The following is a 10,719-nucleotide window of genomic DNA, read 5'->3' as shown; positions in this document are numbered from 1 at the left end:
TGCTGTCTCCGAGCACTTCCTGTATTTTCATCACCCCCCGCCCACATACCTTCTCCACTAACTGCCCCGTTATTTAGCTGGCTTGGATGTGTTTCTTTTACTTTCAACCAAAAGAACGCCAATTAAACAGAATGGACAAACACTGATTAGTTATTATGTACTTGAAGAGCCTGACACATAAGAACAGATTAAATATTTGCTGAATTAATAAATAAATTATAAAATACATCTGTAATTCATTAAAATTCCAATGAGGAAATAATTTGCTATTTTAGGCATCTTTTTAAAACGATAAAAATATGGAGCACAATAACTGTGATTCATATCTTACTCACTAATAAATTATAGCTAGGTCAAAAAAATAAACATTTTAAAAGAGTTTATCAGCTCTGCTTTTGTAAAAGAATTCTAAAAACTTTAGTCTCTATGTCTGAATATAAGTTGCTATTATGTGACATGTTTATGGTAGTTTTAATTTATAAAAAATAAACATTTGGTGAAGTAAATTCTCTGAGGGCTGATATACATTTTATTAAATGAAATAAGGATAAAACTACAACTTTCATTGCAACGTTATTCACAATAGCCAAAACTTGGGAACAACCTAAGTGCCCATCAACTGATGATTGGATGAAGAAGACGTGGTATATATATACAATGGAATACTACTTGGCCACCAAAAAAGATGAAATCTTGCCATTAGTGACAATGTGAATGGACACACATTGTGTGTCCACACACAATTGTGGGTATTATGCTAAGTGAAATAAGTCAGATGAAGAAAGACAAACAGCATTTGATTTCACTCATGTGGAAGATGAAAAGTAACAACAACAAACGAATACGTAGATACAGAGAACAGACAGGTGGTTACCAGAGGGGAAGGGGGTTGGGGGCGGGCAAAAGGGGTGAAGGGGCACACAGGAATAGTGGCGGATGGAAGCTAGACTTTGGGTGGTGAACACCATACAGTCTATGCAGAAGTCAAAATACAATGATGTACACCTGAAATTTATGTAACATTTCAACCAAATCTTACTGCAATGGAAAAAAAAACTATGACTTTCTCCATTCTTCTTGGGGGAGGGAGCAATACCTTTGAAAACAGAACCCTGGCAAGTTTGTAAAAATTCTACACATTGGACTTTAAGATACCAAGTTAATCTCCTAAATATCATATTTTCAAAGCTCATTTTTGCTAGAGATTCAAAATATTTTCATGCAAGAAACAATAGCTATTCTCTTTACAAAAATCAACATATTACTTGTGATGACTTTAATAGAAACTCGTCTGAATATAATCGCTTCCTATTTATTCCTTCCATAAATGGCTTCAGGAACTATTTATTTGTTTTTTAAGTGCAAAACTCGGTGCCTGTTACCGATGAGGGGAGGAATTCAATACAGACATGGAAAATCGGTGGACTGCTGCTAATAAAAAAGAGGATGAGATCGAGTTTCTGCAGACAAATGAGGAGAGTTCTTGTCAGAGAAACAAAGCAAGAGGATGTGCTTTCGTGGTGAGCCTGGGAGAATGAAAGGGCTTGTGTTCAGCCATGCGGTGTTCATTGACCAAAGCATTGATGTGATCAGGGCATCCTTCATTTTGTCAAGTTTAATCATTTATTTCTAGAAATGGAATTACAGGTTGATCAGTGGTAGACTTTGGAGGTAAAAAAAAAAAAAATATGTCTTAAACACTCAATGATTAATAAACTGAGGAGAAAACAGACAAACAAGCACAACTCTGACTTCAGGCCAGCATTGGAGATAAGTACATTTGGAAACAACAGCAAATTCCAGACTTCACATTTTTCCCAAATCTTCTTGATTATGTTTAACGCGAACCCTAACTTGCTCTGACTCATAGAACAAACACCTAGTGCACACAAACAGCCGGTTGACTTGGAGCGAACGTGGGGAGAGAGTAGCATATGGGAAGAAAGGAATGATAAGGACAGATGCAGAGCACAGAGTCTTTGCGGAGGAAAACTATTATGCCTCATGGTGAGTACTGACCTCCAGCCTTAGAGAGGCCTGGTAGGCTAAGCTGAGTCATCTCGGAGCTTGATATGATTCATATTTTTCTGTATGAAGTGGCTAGAAAGTTAAGGGTCTGAACCATCATCAGTCTTGGCCTTGTTATACCCTGCTCTCATCCTGCTTTTCTGGATTATGGTTCTTTTAACAAAGGCAAGACCCCAGATGATTGGAGGGGAAACTTGGACATCCACTCATCCTGAGAAAGAGTTTCATCGCCTTTTCAATTACCTTCCAACCTTTTGGAATGCATCAAGAAGAAAGTCTGACTTTGATTGTTTCAAGTTTTTTAATATTCCTTAACATTTGCTATTCCCCTTTTAAAAAGGGAGTGTGAGGCCTCAGTCTCGGAGCGTTGATAAGCGAGAGTATTCAGACAGTGTTTATTAGTATTCTGTGTTCATTACATTCATGGCCAGTGATAGCATTTTCCTATTTGATGTAATACATTCCCTTTTTAAGAATAAATGTATTTAATTTAAAAATAGTTAATTACTGGGGCCAGCCCAGTGGCTCAGTGGTTAAGTGCACACATTCCACTTCGGTGGCCTGGGATTCTTGGGTTTGGATCCCGGGTGCGGACATGGCACTGCTTGGCCAGCCATGCTGTGGTGGGTGTCCCACATATAAAGTGGAGGAAGATGGGCACAGATGTTAGCTCAGGACCAGTCTTCCTCAGCAAAAAGAGGAGGATTGGCAGCAGTTAGCTCAGGGCTAATCTTCCTCAAAAAAAAAAAAGTTAATTACTAAAAAACTTAAGAAAATTGCTAGTGCAGGTGGCACATAGATATGGCAAAATCACGAGGCTGTTACCCCAGTTAGCGAAGCGCTGGGACGTTGCTCTGAGCTGGAGGAGCCTTGTGAGAGGGTGTGCTGTAGATTTCAGGGGCCTCAGTCAGCCAGGAGTCCCAGCTCAGATACGCTGGGCCCTTCTCTGCACGTCCCTTCAACTCCACTTGTGAAACACTGCTCCTTCCTTGTCGGCATCAGGCAATCGTCATCATGATGGATGGCTTCAGGAAGGCACGGCCAGCTGTTGCTTTCAAGCTTGTGTGCTATGAAAGCAGGAGAGAGAGGTTAGCTTTCTCCTTTGTTTGTGTTATTGTCGTAATAAAATATGGCCTGTTCGCTATTTGTCTTTGACCCTAGGTCAGCTGCATCTTTTCTACAAAGCCAGTTATCTTTCCATTGCTGGTAAGAGAGGAAGTGGCAGACGCAACTGAGATGTGCAGTTTTTGTTTTGATCTGGGTTTGGTTTTTCTTTTGGCTGTGTTTGATCAATAATGATTATATAGGGCCATAAAGAGGCTTCTTTAGGATTAAAAAAATTTCCTTATAAAGAAATATATGCTGCTTTTTAAAATACTTTCACTATTAATTAGAAATATATCCCCTCTAGTCTATGTCCAGAAATAAAGCATATATATGAATAAAAAAGAAATTAATTGTAGGATATGGTATGTTTTATACTAAAATGCTTATTGAGTTATGAATTTTTAATTAATTATAATTGTTTAGTAAGAAATTCTAACCATTAAATATTTTGGTAACAGACTCATGATTGTGTTATATTCAAATTATCGGATAAAATTAAATAAAACTCAGCTAATCGGATCAGGAAGGTGACATCAGTACAACAATTAAAAAGTTTGGTAGCTAATTATATTGGTTCTTAAAAATAAGAAATACTATGACAATTTTTTAATGCTATTTTTTTTAGTGATCTTAACAAACTTGTGGATCTTAAAATATTTGTTAATGGAGACAGAATTTGAACCTGTCATTTTTATTGGTAGATGATCTTAGTTATAATCCGTTTAAAATAAACAAACCCATGTTAGAAGCCCAGTAGACACTGGCCTTTTTATTTACCACCTATTTTCTTCTGTCTGGAGTTATTCCAGTTGATTAGTCCAAATACGCTGAGCCATCTTCTCCTCTGGTGGATGTTCATTCTGGATCTGATCAGCAGCCAATTCGTCTTTTGATCAGTTGCTCTCATTATTGTCCAGTCCATTTGTGCATATCCTCATCTTTGCATAAGCTCAATTATTTTTGAAGCCTTCCTGGAATGACTTGTGGGCTTGTGGAGTGTATTTCCTTGAAACGCTTCACGTTTTTCTCTTGAGCATCAATAATATCACATACACATTTTATTTTTTGGTTTTTGTTTTCTCTCCAAGTTCACGGCGTCTCATCCTCCTAGTCCGCCAGGGGGCACAACACATCACCCTCATTGTGCTTCGGTAGAACATTTCCTGGAAGCTCTCACTTTTCTTTCACAAGCATTGTCACAGCTCTGCTTTGGACATCCCCTGCCTTATAGTCTCCTAAATCCGTTTGCTTCTTTTGAAGCTTATAGGAGCTGAGCTCCCAAAATTAATAGAGAAAAACCAATTGGTCTTTCTTTTGTGTTGTGCTGCCTTCTACTGGTAGCTCCGTGTAAAGCAACTGGATATCGTATTTTAAAATAAATTATTAAATGCCGAAAGGAATTTAATAAATGTTTCTCAAATTTGAGCACTTGTAGACTATCAAAAATACCTTTGAGGATCACAAAGATTGTCAAACTATATATTGAGAAACTCTTTTTACAGATTCAAAGGCCCTGCTTTAGGTTTTGGCTCCACGGCTGTGCTGGGTTATAAGGTGGTCATGAAAATTATCCACAATTTGCATATGTATTTAGATTATCATGATTATGAAAAAAATACTTAAAAATTCTCCTGGAGGACTTGTGGACGTTAGAAATCGATCTGTAGACCTCGGTTCTAGGATTGCCGACCAGCCCCTATACTATCGTTTTGTAGGTGAGAAAGCTAAACACAAAGAGGTGAGGGGGGCTTGTCCAGGGTCACCAGGGAGTTAGAAGGAGAAGCCTTGGTGAGAAACCGGGTTGCACAGGCGTGTGCTTGTGCGTGCAGATAGCAGACTTTGTGGTCACCTGGATTTCCTTTGCTTTCGATCTTGGAACAACGCATTGTCCTTTATTTAAAGGTTATGGTCGTACTGATTCCCAGAGCACCACTTGGGAAAATAGTATTGTCATTAAGTGCAATATCTGTGTTTGCTCTTTCCTTATTCATTTCGTTTAAGAATCCACTCTCCCATTCAAACATGAAAAGCTAAAACCCATTGCCCAGCCGAAAAAGAACACGAAACAAGAACAAATCTCCTAATTCATGCAATGTAGAAAATAAAATGAAAGATATGGAATAGGCGATAAGAAGCTAAATCAAGAATAATATTGATCGATAATATTATAGTTTAGAGATTACCTGTTTAAATACTCAGAATTTAAGAACCATCATCAATATTGACCTATTAGTTACAAAATATGACAGGAGGTAGTTGTCACTGGACACCTTTGACAACCTACAAACATTGACATTTAAAGTTTAGACAGATCAGGAAATGACGACAGCATCGGCAATGGAGTCCACATCTGGTTGGCCATATCTCCATCACACCAGCTTCCAGAGACAACAAGCAGCAGTAGCTCCTTAACGTGCCTCTTCCTCTCTCAGGTCATCATAGCAGTTTATTTTGTAAAGAAGTGATAATGAAATGCTTTCAATCTATGCACAGGACGTTGAATGGATGCAAAAAATCCAAATTGCTCCACAGAGCACTTTTTGACAGTCGCTTCAGAAAGTTTATCTTTATTAAGGTCATAAACATAAAAAATCTTGAATTCTTGAAATATCTATAGTTATATAGTATTTTCATTCTTAAAAAGTATTTTCGAAATTAAAGGAAATATCTTCCTTCAATTTATTCAAAGATGTTGGTTTTGAGGTATTTATTTCTAGTTTTAAATATTTTTTGTTTGCTCAGTTGAAGCTGGCTGAGACATTTTTCTAAACTGCTTTAAAAGAAATATTAAAACTTGATCTTATTGGAGATCTATTACGAGACTGTTAATCAATTTCCTGTTTTAGCTCACGTGAGTGACAGCCTCCTGGAGACCACCACCAGGGGACAGACCAAGAACAAACGAAAGGAAAGCCTCAATTTGTAGCCTCTTCTCCTCCTCTGGTGAAAAGCCACCTTCAAACTGAATGATCCGGTTTTATTTATTTCCTTTTTACTGAATTTTATCTCATTTTCTCTTGACTGTGGAAGCAATTTCCTAGTTTCTGTAACAATATTGGAAGATTGACTGAGCACTAAAAAACTAAACTCAGTTGACCATGGGTATCTTAGCTCTTATTTTCTTCTAAGAGAGAGAATAACTGTGTTGAAGTCATACATTAAGCTGGAGGAGTAAATTTTCATAGTTTCCGTTCCACTATTTTCCACTAGTTAATTTTCCTTATAATATTTTGCTTATTTTCAAAAGAAAGTTAGAGTCATATTAGTCATAACTAATGCCCTATTTGTTTTTGTACCAATTATATAGATCAGTATTTTAACAAAAAATGGTTTGACACAACTAGAAGGACCCACAACTAAAAAAATATACAGCTATGTAACTGGGGGGATTTGGGGAGAAAAAAGCAGGAAAAAAAAGATTGGCAACAGTTGTTAGCTCAGGTGCCAATCTTAAAAAAAAAAATGGTTTGAGTACTCGTATTTCTCTCGTTCTTATTGTGGCTTCATAGTTTGACTAAAACTTTTAAACATCTCTTTATATTTGCTTGAAGATAATTTGATTAGTTGGGAAAATATTTTCCAAGAGGAGCTATTTTTTCAAAGAGGTATTGTGTTTGTGTGTTCTTCTATCTAGAAATGATAGCTCTTGTGTAACAGCTATGAGACTAAGCCATTGAAAGCCATTCTCTGGCACAAGAAGGACAAATTCACTATTGCATGATTAAAGGAATATTCAAAAGGTCTTCACTGAAGTCAACCTTTTGATCTACTATAAATAAATGAGTTAGCTAATACGTTTATCTCTATTGCTTCTAAATTCAGCTAGACTTAAAGGTGGAAGTCATCTAACAGCCCACATATGTTCGAGTGAGGTGTGTCACTTAAATTATTATAAAGTATGAGATTTGCTCTTCAACTAGCCCCTGTCTCCAATTCCAAATTTCTAATTGAACTCTAGTACAGGTATAATGCCTCCTACATTCTAAGTAGTCACAACTTAATTTCGTTGTCAATTCTTCTGTTCGATAAAAAAAAAAAAACTTGTTTAAATTTGGTGTTTAATTCATAAAATAAAGATCTTTAAAGATGCAAAACTGTGGTTAGATCTAACTAGACACCATGCATCTTGACCTAGAGATAAAAGGCGTGCAGGAGACAGAGTGCTGGAATTTGCCCTGTTCATAGCTGAGGAGCCAACGCACACTTCGTCTTGCTGAAATGATCGTACCTCACACAAGTTAGGGAGAAGTGTTTGAAAAAGAGGAATTACATTTTCTAACCTTCTGTTCTTTTTCAGGCATAGAATTTTAAAGCCCAAGACAAACGCTGATAAATCATGATCATCCCGTAAATTCAGCCACTTTTTAGGGAGGGAGTTTAATCTCCAGGCGGCAGAATGTTGGAGGCTTTGCTAGGATCAGAAGAATGGAACTTTCAGCTTCAGTAGCTTAGAGTTAAAAAGAACATGAAGTCCCTTTTTGGATGACACGAAGCATAGTGGTGTGCTTGGCCCACCCAGAAGCAATCAGGACCTTTCTCTCCAGGTCTCGTAAGCAGGAGCCTGCAGGCGTGCTGGGTCCTGTCACTGGCATAATCGTGGGGCTCCCGGAAGAGTGAGTCACCTCATGAGGACTTACAGGAGGTCGAGGCCTTCTGAGAATCCGAGGCTTCAATTTGGAAGAGAAGAGTGACAGCATGTTGTCAAGAGACAAACTGGAGTGTATGTTTGTCTGACAAAGAGTCAGCTTTTTAGGGTTTTACTTGCAAAAGAGAGATCTCTTACTGAGAGACGCCCTCCAAATGGAGTCAAGAGATGTTCGCTGAGAGAAAACAGTGCTAGAATGAATGTTCATTCTTCTTATGTAGGCATCCCATCTTCTTCAGAGCCTTAAACATACCAAAATAATAATAATAATCATAGCAATAATAATAATAATCTCCCATTTTCAAGAAACTGACAAATGAGTGGCAAGCCCACATTCAGCCTCTGGTCAGAATTCTACAGTCTTTTATACAGGACTTGAGTTTTAAGGGGTCTTAGGCTTTCCAAAAATGGTTCTATTTTTATTGTCTAATGATGCCCTAGCCCAGAGCCTAGGGAAAGGGAAGAGCTGAGAATTCTAGCAATACCATCAGAAATAATTGCAGCCCTACCCAAGAAAAACAAGTGAACACCAGTCCTGGGAAGACAGTCCCGTCTAGAGTAGTGCCTACCCAAGATTAGACTCCAGTTTAAACTCTAATATATAAAAAAAAAAACTTGAAGAAGGCATGCCAAAATACATAAAATTTTAAAGACTAGAAGGGTAAGTATAAATTATGTAGCACAATGAAACATCGTGGGTGATTTCCCAGCATTCGATGACAAAGAGCTGCCGTGTTTGTTTGCGCTAAAATGTTCTGTGTCCACTAGCCACAACTTTGTGGCTTTTTCCCCTCTGTTTCCTTCTGATAGGTTGCTAGGCAGATTCTCCTCTGGTCCAGGTTAAAATGCTTAGAGCACAGAGCAGATCTAAATGCTTTCTTCTGGCTCCTGTGCCTCATGCCCCTTCTGGAATCTGGTGAGTTTCCGAACACTGAGCATCTTCCTAGCACACTGGGTATTTCTGCAGGTCGAGCTCTCCTGCTCCTCCCCCAACACACACACTTGGGGCGAGAGCCAGCCTGAGCTAGGCTCTTAGGAAGAATACTTACTGCCACAGTATTGGCAGTGGTTATTTTGCAGAGCGTTAAATGTTGTTTATGCTGTTGAGGTACATCAGAAACATGTTCTGACTGAAGGTGTGGTTTGGTTTATATGGTGGACAATTAAGCATAATTAACACTTGATGATCTACATGATATGCCATCCCCAGTGGAACTGTAGAGCTTTGGGGCAGAGCCAGGAACCTTGGCACTTGCCTGAGGTACCTAGGTAGTTAACTGTTTCATGCTTCACACTAAATTTGAAGAGACATTGAAATCAATAGTCACTTGTGGTGGTTTTTGGACCACAAGCATCAGCATCACTGAGGAAGTTTTTAGAAATGCGCATTCTTATTTGGTCAAAATTCAGGGCAAGTGCCGAGTCTCCTGAAGGGTTCCTTGGCAGTATGCCTCTCCCCCTCTCTCCACTGAATAATAACATCCTTATCTATAGCTATCAACTATATCAACTTATATAGAGTTATCATCTTTATCTTCAGTTATCAACTGAAGTGGCTGATTTTTCTCTTTCTCTGTCACCAGATTGGTTTTATTTCAAAATGTTCTTTATTTGGAATCATTTGAGGGGGTTCTGGAAGAATGAAAACTCAGGGTGACGGTATCCCAGAATTTTTTCTTTAAAAGAACTCTCTCCGATGATTCTTATTTCACACTAAATTTGAAAATATCAAAATCCGTAATCATTGACATGTGATCATTGGAGCAGGACTATCAACATTGCTCCGGAACTTGTTGGAAATGCAAACTCTTTGGCCCTGATCCAGACCTACTGAATCGGAGACTCTGGGTTGGAGCCCAGGTATATATGCAAGCTCTCTGGGTGATTCTGATGCTCGCAAAAGTTTGAGAACTACCCTTCTAGCTTATGTGCTCCTTCAATATGAATAAGAAAGTATCTGGCTCTATAACAAATCTTTTTAAAGAAAACTAGAACTGGGATTAGGGATGTCTACTAATATTTGAGTATAAGGAAATGTCCATAAACTGTCAAAGAAATAATTAAAGCTGGCAGAGTAAGATTGGAAAAATCCTATGTGCAAAGAATGTTTGTTTAACTTCATGTTAGAGAAGACTGTTGAGAAAATTCCCTAAAAGTGGACTGAAGAATACTTCCTTTTCATAGGAAATGGATAGCGATCAGAAAAGCTGTTTTTTTCTCTAACAATATGGAATAAATTCTCTCTGCTACTTCTAAAATGTTAGCGTGTGTAAGTGCACTAAGGGAATAGATTATGGTAAACAAATAATCTGCATAAAGTTTCATTGTTTGCAAAGTTTCCTTGCTTTCTCTTTTGAAACGGACAAGAGAACTAATGGACACTTGTTTCCATGAATGGAGACCGTACTACCTGAGTTTACTATGCCTGACAACTAGGATTCCATTTCCAACACTTATCCCAACTTTTGACATTGTTATAGTAACAATTCATTATTATAGTAACAATTCAGTCATTATTTCAGAATTTGCTCATTATTGTGGCCAATTTGTGAAATAAATCATAGGAAAATTTCTAACAATGATATCTTTGTTAACAATTTTGTCTGTTAGTTGAATTACTTGTTTGATTTTCTCACATACAAATGGGAATATTGATGAGGAAAGAAATTAGCTAATAGATCTGACATTCTCTGCTTCTAGCTGCAGACTAATCTGAAGACGCATAGATATAACTATGTGTTAATGATCCTCTTGTAAAGATTTGGCAAGGTGTGCAAATGATAAAACCAATAACACTAATCTATGTGAATAAAGGAAAAGATCACCTCAGAGAGTAATGCACTTTATGAACCAATCAAACAGGTGGGATTAGGTTGACCTATTTGAAGAAGAGAAAACAGATCATGCACTGTGGTAGGTACAGGACAGATGGGAGATGA

This window comes from Equus caballus, chromosome 16 (genome assembly GCF_041296265.1).
Source record: "Equus caballus isolate H_3958 breed thoroughbred chromosome 16, TB-T2T, whole genome shotgun sequence".
In the NCBI taxonomy this organism is placed as follows: Eukaryota; Metazoa; Chordata; class Mammalia; order Perissodactyla; family Equidae; genus Equus; species Equus caballus.
This window is presented reverse-complemented; position numbering follows the sequence as displayed.